The following is a 15,082-nucleotide window of genomic DNA, read 5'->3' on the forward strand; positions in this document are numbered from 1 at the left end:
GACTGCTACGCCGGCGGCCTGGGTTCAATTCTGGTCCGGATCATTTCCTGATCCTTCCCCATCTCTCTCCCATCTCACTTCCTGTCTCTTTCCCACTGTCCTGTCTGAAAAATGACCAAAAGTCCAAAATAATCTTTAAAAAAAAGCCCAAACCCAAACACTAACCCCTGGGGGGGACCACTGCAGTGTGTTGTAATGGCTTGGTAGCGTAGCTTGACGACGGGGTAAGCTCGCAACGATGCGACACCCCTGGCCTGCTCCAAAAGCGCACCTATTTATAATTAGGATCCAGTTACAGGGAGCCCAGCCAGAGCATGGCAGATTGCTCCACGCATAAAAGAGCAACATTCAAGGTCTGCTGCCGTGCTCCTTAGATCCCCCGCCAGGAAGACACCTGACAAAAATCCCCCAGCTAGCATTCTGCTGCATCGTATCGGGCTCTCGTAGTTGTTGTTGTTAGGAGCATCGGAAACAACAAGGGAGAGGCGGTGTCACCGAGCTACCATGATTGATTGTTGCTCCTTTTTTTCGAAGGAAGAGGGGAAAAATATATTTTGCTCCAAGTTGCTGGTTGCTGCATGGAAAAGGCTGGAGGAGGGGGGAAATGTATGAAATAAAAAAAACGGTGACAGGAATAATTCACATTAAGTTATTGCCAAAGAAATGCCTTTCTTTCCACCCCTGAAAAGGACTGAAAAGGAGCGATCAGCTTTTAATACGTGACACAACACAAGCATAGCGAGCTTTGACAAAAACAGAGACAAGGAAACCATAACAAACCAGGTGCCGAGGCAAAACACGTGAAGAAAAAAAACAACTCCAGGATGAAGCATTCCTCAAATAGCACAGCCTATAACACAACCAAACACAGCACAGGACAGCAAAGCACGTACACACATCCAGACTAATGAAGAGCAGACTACGTTCAGGGCTGGTTTTACACAGTCCCGTCTGATAGCAGCCACTCTGGAGCACACCAGGCAGTACAGACGGAACATGTGACGCTCCGTTTGATCTTGCATGACTTTTTTTTTTTTACTGAAGTACAAAGTAGCCTAAACAGGGTGGAATCTGTCTAGGAACACCAATAACTCCACACTTCCCTCACCACCACCACCACCACCACCACCCCACCCCAGCCCAGCCTTCCTCCACTCCACTCCTCTTTGCAGGGCCGCTGCTAAGGTTTTGGAGACCCTAAGCATAACTGGTCAGAAGCCCCCTCCTCATAATAAAATAATAATAGTAATCGACTTACTGATACATATGTTTTGTAATGTAATTCGATATATTTTTTTAATTAATGATGTTTTTTTGGTCAATCTCAATTTAAGAGGGGGTCAAAGTGGTTGGTGCCCCCCAAGCACTGGTTGGTGCCCTAAGCACTCTGCATACTCTGCTTATGTCTAGCGGCGGCCTTGCTTCTCCGCTCCTCTCCGCTCCGCTCCTCTCCGCTCCTCTCCTCTCCTCTCCTCTCCTCTCCTCTCCTCTCCCCTCCCCTCCTCTCCTCTCCTCTCCCTACATACCGCGGAGCAGCTGCAGCCTCCCTCCAGATCGAGGCCCTCGGCCTCCCAAACCAGAGGTATTCTGCTGCGAGTACATCAATTGAAAAACAGATGGGTACTGGCATCTTGACTATTTGGCAATTTCTCACAACATTTTCTTTTTTTTAACAAACCAGGTGGGTGGAGCAGAGATCCCTCATTCCCCTTGCTCTCTTGCTCCCGCATTGCTGGAAGGGGAACTTGTTAAGAAGACAAGACTCTCACCCCTCACACACCCATGGCATGCACTCACACACGTGACTATTTGGGAGAGGACTTTTTTTCATGTTCAAGGCTTCTTGTTTGGGGTTAGTGGGCCCAAGGTGACCAGACGTGTTGAAAATGTCCCAAAAATCCCATTCGTTCCAACTCCCAACTACATTCCCAGTGGTGCAAAAAATGATAACAAAAGCTTAAGCTAATTATCAGAAACAAATTTGAATTTCAAAACAGTCAGCAACCACACTGGAAACTCCCAAATATTCAGCTAGTGTTCACTTACTACCATGCCACTTTCTCTCCTCTCTCACCACTCATTGCAACATGACATCAGCTAATACTCATTACCAGGGCTCTTTCCATCACCAATCAAAATGGCTAATAGATATTAATGTAACTAGCCAAGCCTACGCTCCCTAAATGGGTCAAAGTGGCTAATAAGTTGTCTTTTCTACCAGCCAAACTCAGACCCCCAACCACACCAAGCCCAGTCTGCCTCTGCACCTGGCTAAGAAGGCAGCATTGTTTAGACTGCCGTGGCCAAGCGGTAGGGCACTCGTCTGCCATGCGGCTGACCCGGGTTCGATTCCCCGGCCCGGGTCCTATGCCGACCCCTCCCTCTCTCTCTCCCCATTTGCTTCCTGTCGAATAAAGTCGAAAAAGACCAAAAAAATCTTAAGACAGGCTTTTGGCTCATTTCTGCATGCAAGGCCAAAAAACAATGTGCCAACAAGCAGCACATATCAGCCCACCACTTTCAGGAAAACGAGAAAGAGAGAAGCAGCTTAGAGGTCTCCCCCTCACTGGCGAAGCTGCAACTGACAGATGTGATCAGAGGAAACGGCCCATCCCAAACACATCAGATCAGACAGAGAATGTATTTTACAGGCTATATCTGCAGTAGATCTTAGGCAGCATAAAAAGGCACAACTTTAGCAACTACTAGGCTACAGGAGCCGGCCGAGAAGCATCCTCAATATTTGCTCTTCCATTGCAAACTTTGTTGCCAAGAACTGTGTTGTGTTTTCCATGTCTAATTATGCAAAAAAAAATGCTAAAAATCTTTCCAAGGGCCTGACATAAATCCATATCTTTCTGTCTGAAAGTGCAATTTGTTTGTGCTCTTATACCAGTGATAAAACTTGCTTTGTTTACGCTGTGATTCTGATGTAATGTATGGCTTCATAAGAAGTTCCAAAAAAGAAAGTGCAAGAAATCGTTAACAAACATGGAGACACATCAGGAAGCTCTGTATGCATGACGCTGGCTGCTGGGACAACTGATCTCTCACCTGTGGCATCACATCAGTCTAAAGAGAGGGAAAAGGTAGCTTGACACTGTAGTAGGGTCTCTCTTCTCACCTGTGCCCCTCAAAGTAGTGCTAACGTTAATCAACAAGCTCGGACCTCTCATGCCTTCACATGGGATGCAAGAAACATGGGGGGCATGGAGGCACTAGACTAGGGCAACTGAAAATACATAAATAAATAAACAAACAAACAAACGAATAAATGAATAAATATATGACTGGTGCGTACAAGTGCACTTTGTATGAACAATGCCCAAAGTGTTTAGCGCAACAGCACTGTGCAAACTGTGCATAAATTCAAGTCCGTCTGGGTGGTTGCCAAGCCCAACAGGGTCCTTGGCTGTGCTCGGGCGGGCTGGCTGGCTGGCTGGCTGGCACACGGCTGTGTTTGGGCTCATCTCCGAAGGCTGAACGCCTGAACGCTGAAGCACATTCCCCTGTGCCCAGACGCCTGCCCCGCGCCACTACTGCTACCAGGAGCCAGGGGAACACCACGCACGCACGCACGCACGCACACGCGCGCACACGCACACGCACACACGCACACACACACACACACACACACACACACACACACACACACACGCACACGCACACACGCACACACGAAGGAGCTGAACCCACACGGTCTGAGCTTACAGCCCTGCATGAGAGCAGGCAGCGGCAGCGCTACTAGAATGACAGTCAAAATGAGCGGTCTGAACTGCTGGCAGGATGATATTCAACTGATAAAATAAGCTAAGAGATGCCCGCGGAGATTGAGGCTTGAGAGATATTTTTTTATTTACACCAACCGCAACTGTGGACTGAAGAGCTTTCATACTGAGAATACATCATAGCTGTGATAATAAATAGACTTGGATAACTGATATGGTTAGAACTTCATCAACTGAATAATTCTGGTAAATCATATGCTATGTGACTATTTCAGTAAGATGACCATTTTTGGAGTGAAGACAAAAAAACTTTTGCTTTTTGTGGCCCTCTTGGGCTTTGGGAGGAAACACGCATTGCGATCTTCCACAATTTTCCACATTTGACACACCATATAACCAACTGATGGATAGAGAAGCCAACACAAGATGCTAACTGACAGATAAAAAGCATTACTTGCAGCTGCTCTCCAATCTAATTAAGCCTTCTTTTACTGATACTCTATCACAGCTACAGATCACTCCACTCTTTCGGCAGAGACATGGCCAATCAACAGTCTGTAGGGCTGAATCGTCAGGGTTCAAAACAGAGGTGACTATCTAGTACACTAAAGCTTGAGCATCCCTAGTCCCAGGCCAGAATCTTTGACATGATGTGCATGTAGTCTAACTTTAAAAAGATACATTAATTAACAAAACACTAACCCTACTTTGCATTTGCACTTGCAGTTGTTCTGTACATTGATTGAAATGTAATGTAATGTTATGTAGAGTGCATGATCTCTGGTTGAACCAAGACAAAGACCTTTTTCGGCACACATCACAAAACATTATTCACAGCCCAACTCATTTCAGTCCAAGAAAAATAATCACACTCACTGACGTGTCTGTTAGGGGTGGGTATTGGCAAAGGGCTCACGATTCGATGCGCATCACGATACACATGCCACGATGCGATTCTATCACGATGCATTGCGATTCATGTACTACTGTGATGCATTGCGGTATTTACTTCAGTAAATGTGTAAAATACAGCTTATTTGTCAGTTGCTGTGTAGCTTTCTTAAGTCAGTTCATTCTATTTAAGCATTCTATCATCTGGGAGAGAGCTTACATCACAACAGAAATATTACCTATTCTCTACTGAACAAAATAACCCGTGGCAAATCGAATTTTATTGTTATCAAATAATCAATTGTCATGAATCCATGCAGTATATTGAGAAAATAAGTATCACGATACCTTGTCATGAATCGATGCATTGTATCGTGAGAGTAAGTATCGCGATGCATCGATATGACGATTATTTTGCACACCCCTAGTGTCTGTGAGAAAAAGTAAAGGGGAGGCGCTGCCTACTTTGAGACCGTTTCTTGAGTGACACGGTCCAAGTGTCTGTGTCCATTCGCAAGTCAGCTGATTAAGCATAATTAAAGGGGAGAGGAGATTGGGATACAGAACGAGCTCGCGCTAAATGCCTGCTGCAGTGCTCGCTCTTCATGCCTACAGACACTGCAAACCAAACAGGAGAAAAAAGTTAAAAGGGAAACAAAAAACTCCTGTGAGAGTGGACACTGTGTGCCATCACAAGGCAAAAAAGGTTTTTTTCCCCCTTTACATGGTGCTCGCGCAAACATCTGTGGTTCGGCAAACAAAAACACGCGCCCACAAAAAAAGGGAAAACAGGGGGGAAAAATGGCCGGATGACAGTGCACCCTGTGACCTTGCATGGCTGTGCCAGTTAGAGAGCAGAGCCATTGAGCACCACGACAAGCAGCCAGGCGGACAGGCAGGCGGGCGGGCAGGCAACGGTCCCAGGAGGGAGGATGCTGTGGGGAGAGGTGAGGCACTGAGGCAGGCTGCTAGCTAGACTATGGCACAGGGATGAGAGGTTTGTTTGTTTGTTTTCATTAGATCCCCATTCGGTTTTGCTTTTAGCATTAGCTATTCTTCCTGGGGTCTTTCTCAATTATTCATTTACAATTACAAATATCAGCCACACGGCGTGGCGACAAACATAACATAGGCTACATTGTATTCTTTCTGTGGTCCTTCTAATCAACCATTAACAAATATCTATTGTACAGAGTGATGGTAAACACGACATACATATCTACTACATCAGGAGGGAGACAAAAAAACTAAAATAAAATACAAGGACAAAATAAATAACACAAACGATACATAGGTGTTTTCCTGAAGTTACAAGGCAGACAAGACAGCTTGGAAAAATCAGCAGAAAAAGAAAAAGACAGCAAAACTACACAAAGCTGCTTCATATAATAATTGATGATTTGCACTTTGAAGGCATGAATATTTAGCTGCGTAATGTTATGAGGTAATGTGAGGTGAGGCACTGAGGCAGCCTGCTAGCTAGACTATGGCACAGGGATGAGAGGTGAGGCACTGAGGCAGGCTGCTAGCTAGACTATGGCACAGGGATGAGCCTTTTGTGTCTCAGCTCTCCTACTCCACGAGAGCCTAAAAATAAAATACAACAGACAGACAAGTCACACAGAGTCACAGGAAAGAGACAGCCAGGCAGGCAGGCAGGCAGGGCAGGCAGGCAGGCATGCAGGGTGGCCAAGCAGAGACAGGAGGCTAAACTAGGGCTGGGCAATATGACAATATATGGGTGGTTGATGTTTAAGTTATTTTTTTTTCCGATTCCTGAAAAAAATGACTGAAAAAATTGGGAAAAAATAGAAAAAAATAAAGCACTTAGTGGTCCGTGGAATTTCGCCTTATTTTTGCCATTTTTGGGAAAATGTGTCCTGCATCAACACATTGCATAGGCATGTCACACCACAGGAAAATGAAGTCACACCACAGGAAATTCACTGCATTATGGTCATTTTAATCCTTTTGTATACATGACTGACATCTGAGCTCATGCTAACTTGATAATGATATTGTGTTTAATCTTAATATGTGTTTTCACTTACAAAAAGCTTTTTTTCCTTCTATAAGAGCAGTCACACCACAGGACACCATAAAATGAACATGAAGACATACAGCTCCAGGCCTTTTTATTAGAATACCATGAAAACGTTGATTTATTTCCATAATTCCATCAATAATGTTAAACTGTCATGGATTGTAGATTCATGGCCCAGTTTTTTAACTATTCCAATCATTATTTTTTTTCTTTTTATATACGTTGGCCTTCCAGCTCAAAAAAACCATGAATTGGGGAATTAGCATTATTAGAATATTGTTATAAAATCACATTTTTCTTCATCAAAATTCGGGTCACATTAAATCAGTTGAAATTTGGTACTTTCTACATGCAATGGTCAATACTTGGTTCGGACATTCTCTGTCTTCATAATGGCCATGATGCGTTTAACATTGAAGTCAATGGCAAAAACAGTGCATGGGAGTAATGGAAGCACAGATATCCTTGATGTTTTGCTGTCAGCTGTTCTTGTTGGTTGACCTGGTGCCCCACACTTCACTCTTCAATATACCCTGTAGATTTCCATGCCACGTTTTGGTGTTAACTCACCAGTTTAATTCTAACTGAACAGAAATAAAACCCCATTCATTTTCAATGGGGTTTCATTTCTGGTTATTTAGAATTAAACTGGTGAGTTAGCGCCAAAACGTGGCATGGAAATCTACAGGGTATATTGAAGAGTGAAGTGTGGGACACCAGGTCAGCTATACAAAAACAGCTGACGGCAAAGCATCAAGGATATCTGGGCTTCCATAACTCCCATGCACTGTTTTTGCCATTGACTTCAATGTTAAACGCATCATGGCCATTATGAAGACAGAGAATGTCCTAACCAAGTATTGACCATTGCATGTTATGTAGAAAGTACCAAATTTCAACAGATTTAATGTGACCCGAATTTTGATGAAGAAAATTTTTATTTTATAACAATATTCTAATAATGCGAATTCCCCAATTCATGGGTTTTTTGAGCTGGAAGGCCAACATATATATAAAGAAAAAAAATAATGATTGGAATAGTTAAAAAACTGGGCCATGAATCTACAATCCATGACAGTTTAACATTATTGATGGAATTATGGAAATAAATCAACTTTTTCATGGTATTCAAATAAAAGGCCTGGAGCTGTATTAAGAGGATAATAGTCACCTTAAACTTCCACAGCACTCTCCAATAACTGAGGTACTGACTGGTCAGGAGCCAGTCTTTAAGACCCTTGAAGTTGGCCTTGCAGCTGCCCATTCACAAACATTGACATGTGTCACCCCACAGGATGCAATTTGTGTTACGAAATTGAACTCGTATTTAATATTACTGTCTTGAGTTTTTTTCACATTCACATATCTTAATATAAAGTTAATATTTATGCATCATGCCAAATGCTTCATACATTATTCAAAATGTTGTTGGGTAATATTATATTCCAGGTTTCATTAATGTTACAGTCACATCGCAGGATATTTGACATATAAACCTTTACATAAATCTTAACAAAAATGTTTCTTCTCATCGAAGACTAATATGAAACATAATGTACCATATCTTCTTTCATTGACATTTGTCTTTTAAAGGAAAAATAACAGTTTTGTAAGTTTTTAACCAATGTTACGAAAAAACAAGGAGTCACGTCAACCACCCATATATCGTTATCGTGATATAAAAGTGTATATCGTGATCTTTCTCCTATATCGTTTATATCGTGATTGTAATTTTATCAATTTTATACAATTGAATATCATTTAATTACATTTCATGTTGTCACAATACACACTATAAGTTAATGTAACTGTAAAAATAAGAATAAAAAGATCCATTTTAAAGACAGGTTGTTTTGCAACATGAAAAAATAAAGAGCAAATCAAGAGAATATCTGAAAACGTATGTAATTGTGCTATATCGTTATGTATGTCATTATTGTGATATAAAGTAATCCATATCGTGATATTGTTTTTTTTCTATCGCCCAGCCCTAGGCTAACCCCTCCCTGAGGAAGAGACGGCTCCACATCAACCCCTGTCTAAGGTGAGGCAAGAACATCTTTAGTGCAAGAGACACCTAAGGAACACCCAAACACAAGACAGGAACACCCAAACACACTGACTTTGACTTTGTTCAGTATATTTAAATCACAGAGTGCATTTGCTGCTGCTGCTAAACTCCAACATGGTCAGGTTAATTTCCTGATCTGAGTGCAGTTTTAATTAAGACAATCTCCTAAGGCTTATAAAACAGCTTTTATACCCTGCCCATTCACTCTCTGTGTTCAGACATCTCTCCTGAAATGTGCAAGGACTCTACAACACTTACTTTCCTCACATGAGAAGTTCATGTTATCCAGCCACTGAGGGACATTAGGACATTCTTTGTCATTTTATGAATCATAGTGTTTTGGGGTGTGTGTGTATGTGTACAGAAATTGCAAGTTTGGTGTCTGATAAAGAGCAGTTTTGCTCATCTGTGTAAGCTTAATGCTCGTTACATAGAGACGTCACTTGACAATACAGTACACTTCGACTGAAGACTGAAATTCAGTCTTAAACTGACAATTAAGACTGCTACGACAGACAGCAATATCCACCCTCTTTCAAACCCAAGACCAAAACATGACACTAACTGTACACTTGTTCTTTTACCTTTGCTGAAAGGTTATATGTCTGAATATGTCTGAGTTGCACATAGATTTTCTGAAATGCTCCAAAAGCAAGCCAAACTAACCATTGTGCGAAAAGCTTGTAATGTCTGACGGAGGTGTGGAGTGGTTAATGAAAATGGGTTAATATGTTGGCGTCAAGCCCAGCCGTGGCTTAGTCGGCTGGCCACTGGACTGGGGGGCAACTACGGGCGACTCGGGTTCGATTCCTGATCCTCCCCCGTCTCTCTCTCACACTCATTTCCTGTCCCACTCTTCACTGCCCTGTCTAAATAAAAGTTGAAAAATACATATAAACAAATGTTTGCCTCTCAGGGCATTAGTACCACCACCACAGCCTGCTAGATGTACCGTCACATCTGTTGATGGTGACCAAGCACCACGGCACACTGAGCTGTTTATTCTGCCCCACACAACTCCATTTAGGCTGCCGAGCCGACGTACCAAATGCAAATGACATCCATTTTTTACAAGCACCCGCCGCCCGGCCCCTGTCTGTTCATTTGTTGTTTTGTCGTTAATGGCTCCTGACCGACGTTTAGCAGTGCCTGCCTACGGTACAAGACCCTGGTGCGGTGGGGGGCCACAGACCTCTTCTTCTTCTGTACACCAACAAGCCAAAACAAGCAAGTGGCCGGCCGGCCCGTGATTAACAACTCAAAGTGAGCTATGAGTCAAAGGTCTGGTTTTCGGTCATATGACAGTCCTTAAAATACATTTAACCCGTCAGTCACGGGAGCCACAACAAGGCATAACGCATGCAGGAAGGCAGGCAGGCAGGCAGGCAGGTGCAGTTGCATCCACACCCACACCTCCAATCACACACCACCACAAACACACACACACACACACACACACACACACACTCGCAAAACAACACACACAAACACCCACACCAACACACGCATGCGCACACCAACACACACACAGCCACGCACACCAACGCACAAGCATACACACACACCACCACACACAGACACGCACGCTCACACACACACACCTCACAGAGAAAAGCTACAGACAAACCCCCCTCGCCATTATTACCCCTGTTAGGCTGGCCACAAGAGCTTCTCCCACAGCCCCCTGCTGATCCCTGCATTACCAGCATAGCTTAAGGTGGGATTTCTGCATGAGGTCAGTGAGCGTCAAAATAGGACCGACAACGAGCAAACAGCAACGGCGAGCCAAAACAGCCAGCCCCATCAAATCAAATGGTTGAGTTGTGCTGCAACGAACCCGGCAATAGCACTGTTCTTTCGTTCTGGCATGATCTCATCCCATTAGGCAGGCAGGCAGGCAGGGATAAGGCTTTGATAGGCTCAAACAAAAACTAAAACTCATGCTAGAATCAATAAACAGGCACCTGTGCAAGGAATGCCGGTTGGTCATATTATACTGGGCTTTTTTTTTTCAAAAGCAAGCAAACAAAAGACTGCTTGAAAACATGACACCCAGAGTCCACCTCCCTCACAATAACATTATGTTGAGCAAAGGTTAGGGCTGGTGTTATTGAGTGGATGGGGGAAAGGTAAGTACAAAGGGAATGGATTCTTGTAAACAAACACTGAAGTAGTCCGACTAGATGGAGATATACAACTCTAGTTACTTGCGGATAACCACAGTGATCTATATGTATTATTTAAAATAAAAATTCCAAATATTTCTCTTAGAATTTCAATGGCTGTGACTGTGACGTACTTGCAAACATAAACAAGAAGCTATACCTGGAAGTGTTTTTTACCAAACAGGGAATGGAAACAATGTGGTCTTTAGGCATGCAGACGTCCACACACATTCTTGAGAAGCCAGCAGATACTAGTATAGTCGAAACATCTCAGCACGTCGTTTCAACTGTTCACAGGCAACAGCTGGTCCCAGAAAAGTGACCTCAATGCATTCAACAGTTTTCCACAACACTTCACTTCTCCACTTGGAGCTCGATTAAACAAATACATTGTTTGCTGACTCATGCCGGGACTATCTGTCAAGCAGCCAGTGCTGCATTTACACACCACGTCCCATTTGGGAGCAAGGCTACTCCATGTGAATCATTCACTTGAACACTTGTGGTGGAGCAGCAGCCATTTACCTCCCTACTGCTACAATTTAAAGGGACACTGTGCAGGAAATGGTCAAAAAAGGTACTGCAACTATGCTGCTCATTGAAACTGGGATGCCTATTGCCGAATTTGATCTTTACATGAAAGTTTACTAAGTAATAAACAAATATTTTCTAGTAAGATCCTAGTACAGTCATTTTTGCAGCTAAAAATGGCTATTTTTGGAAATTCAAAATGGCGGACTATGGAGAAGATGTATGAAAAGTGTAATTTTTCCAGTTATAATGAATACTTAAAATGTGATGGTGGTGGTCAGTATTCATGAAAAAGGTAACATTAGTGAATGGGCAGCATGAATTCTGGACATAAATAACTAAAAATCTCACACAGTGTCCCTTAAAAGGGCTCCTTCCTTAGCTCCAGTTTACTTGTCTTCACACTTGTTCACACCGCCAGGCTTGAACAGTGTTTCGCGCAGAATTTTTGTTTGTCAAGGTGGTGGGGTGTTGAAGTGTATTTTTTGGCTAAGCAACTTCTGAAATTTAATTCGCAACTTGAAATCTTAATCTTTTCAGGGGACCTAGTCAAGGTGGAAGGTGTTTCTTATAAAAGGTGGCAATAAAGCACTAAAGCACTTAGCAATAAAGTGCTGGGGGAAACCCTGCTTGAAGATTGATCGATTCATTGTGAACTGATTGATTAAGCGGTTTAGAAAAGAAGTGTTGAGGCAAGTAATAAAAAGGCCAGCCGTGGCAACTTGGGAACTTGGTGTTCACTTGCAAAATGGTGACTGCAGTGGCCAGCATGACCTGGGAAGCAGGCAGGGTCGTGAAGAGACATGGCAGTTGACAGTGAGCTAAGCTCTTACCTCCTCTTCCCCCACCCCTCCTCCACCACCACCACCACCCTCTTTTCCTACCTCCTCACCCCACCGTGAGGGTTTCTACAGGGTGGCCCACTTCAAACACATTCCACACCGCAAAGCCTGATGGGAAAGCATGCCACTGTGATCTGACTGGTAAGTGCCTGAGGATCCCAAACACCACCGTTCCCAAACACAAGAGAGACTGGCCCCGTCCCAGGATATTTCATAATATTCCGGTACAATGAGCAATCCCCATTAAATCCCCTTTACGGACGCATAACAAGACACTTTGGCGCTGACACTGTTCATTAATACATGTTGCTTTTTTTACAGTGTTGCTTTTTTTTAACCATCACCGCTTTGAACCATCAGGTGGATGGAAAGGAAGGGGGGAAAAAACTAAGTCGTACTGAGGATCAGGATTCGAAAGGATTTCACCCAAATCTGGCTACACTTTACTTTTATGAGCACAAATGCCTTCGCCCGGGTCCTCAAACATGTACGTAGTCATCTCGTTAAGCAAGCAGGGGTGCCCTGTTGTTGCACATCTGCTTGTTGGGATGAGAGGGGACTTTGAAACATTTCCTTCTGGCTCTCTTCTCGATGACTCACCTATGTACACTCGTTGTCATATGAGAACATGGACAAAGGTGTAAGCTTATATTTTGCTTTGAAAGTGGTGGGTACATTATGGTAAATTGTCTGGGTCAACAATTAATTCCATTATGTTCCATATGTTTTGGAAAAGGTGGTGGGGATAAGCTAGGTTCATCTCAAAAGTGGTATATGGACATGATGTCCCCTAACCTGGTTCTCACGATGGTTGTTACCAACCTCGTGCGAGCTCACAAAGTTTAACGAAGACGCACTAAGCACGAAGGGTCTACGTGAGAGCCAGGCTAGATGTCCGCACCATCCACACCTAAAATTTTACCCATGAACATGGATATCAGAAGCTAAAGAGAAGGTAGTGATATACAAGGAGACTTCAAATGGTTGTTTAAATCCTCTGTGTCTCTTATCAGAGCAAGAATGCAAAAAGACAGAGCACTGCACAGACTCAGCGTGACCTTCCCTGAAAATATTCCAAACCCATTGCATGGACAACAACCTAATAGACATGCACTGCTTTCCCCCAAAACCACTGGTCCTGATCTTGTTGTCTGAAGCCTGGACCAGCAGGTATATGTTGCACAGGGGTTGGGAGTGCAGTTTATGCTGGGCACATAACAATACCTGCAGCACTGCAAAGGAGAAACCTGAAAAATCGTCCTGGGATTGGTCATTCCCTATAGTGCTGCATCTGGAGTCATCAACCTCTTTACATGGTGGAGAAATGTTCATTTCAAGTGTGAAGATCTGACATTCCAAATGGATTGTGTTACAATCAATTGTGTGAAATGAAAGACATGGCCCACTATGCCACCATGACAGCAGTGTGCACATACGATATGCTTCTGCAGCATGATATCAGCACAATGTTCAATCCTCAATGGACAAGCAATTTAGATATGCATCTCAATAAGGAAGTGTTTGTGTTGAGGCCTACGGGGTCAGTGACTTCCTCTTCCACTACTCCTGTTCCGGTCTCCTAGTAAGGACTTACAAACTCCCTATTGTACTACCCCACCATAGCCAAATCTGAAATCCAACCTGCAACTATCATAATAATGAACATTGAATGAAGGGTAAAGCACCTGAGAGTATGATGAAACTGTGCAAGTATTTGAGGGTTGTGTCTGGAAAACTTACATTAACGCATTAAAAAGTCTTTTCTGCTTTTTTTTCCATGATATTTGCCAACAAAATCATGATGTACGCATTACATTAACGAAAATATCAGCTCAGAAGAAAAAACATGTGAAATGTGAATTTCACATTTAAGCCTATTACCCATTTATTATTATTATTATTGTTGTTGTTGTTGTTATCATAAACAAGAACTGGTCAAAATCTAGAGAGAATGGCTGCTTTGTTTTATTCCACAGAGGCTTTCAAACGTAAAATACATCTTAAGTAGGCTAGTTAATTTTATTTTGCCCAATGTTATTATCCACCTCAATGCTGGAGGGGACAGCCAAATGCACGCGCCTGACATCGTTCATTTCTATTAAAAGATTGCATTGATGTTGGCGTTGCAGAAGTGATTGGAATTTTAGCCTGTTGTCTCAATTTTCAAACAAAACAAACAAAAAGCCATAATATGCCACAACAGTAGGCTACATTACCGGTAGATAGTACCGTGTGTTACAAAGAGACTGCAGCTCGATATGAACGCGCTACACAGAAAGCATTTGCGATCCAAAAAATCTGCTACACATGGTCATGACTTGAAATACAATCGGCGTGCAAATTAAAAAAAATAAATTCTCTGAATGCCAGAGCGTAGTGTAAAATCTGATTTACGAAACCAACCACATAAAAAACAATGTACACAAGAGCGAGTAGTAGCATAGGCTAATCCACCACTTATGGGATCTCAGAATCTTCTTAACGTTGGCTAAATTTGTTTACGTTTCCAATACAACGCGAGGAATGCCGCAAAAGCCGCTAGGGGGGAGAGGCCTGAGCATGCGAGCAAATCCTGCGACTTCCAGTTTAGATCCGCTGCCACAGACCACCCGGGTCCGGTGACGGGAGCTAATCTGGCGGCAGGCTCGTGTACAATACTAGGCCCCAGTAATGTTTTTAAGAGGGGGGGCGGGGGACTTATCTGTAAGTTCACAGGAAAACATCACTGAAAAAGTTGAGTGGGAAGGAATGCATGTGTGATTTGAGAAGCTAATTAAATAATTTCTTTACAATAAAGGAAATAAATAGAA

The 15,082-nt window shown here is 43.1% G+C and overlaps 1 protein-coding gene across 1 annotated transcript in view; it reads right to left on the minus strand.

Moving 5' to 3' along the window:
- insrb (insulin receptor b) overlaps window positions 1–15,082 on the minus strand; it is a 152,756-nt gene that overhangs the window by 136,278 nt on the left and 1,396 nt on the right. The gene's annotated exons all lie outside the window — the stretch shown is intronic.

This window comes from Engraulis encrasicolus, chromosome 6, assembly GCF_034702125.1.
Source record: "Engraulis encrasicolus isolate BLACKSEA-1 chromosome 6, IST_EnEncr_1.0, whole genome shotgun sequence".
In the NCBI taxonomy this organism is placed as follows: Eukaryota; Metazoa; Chordata; class Actinopteri; order Clupeiformes; family Engraulidae; genus Engraulis; species Engraulis encrasicolus.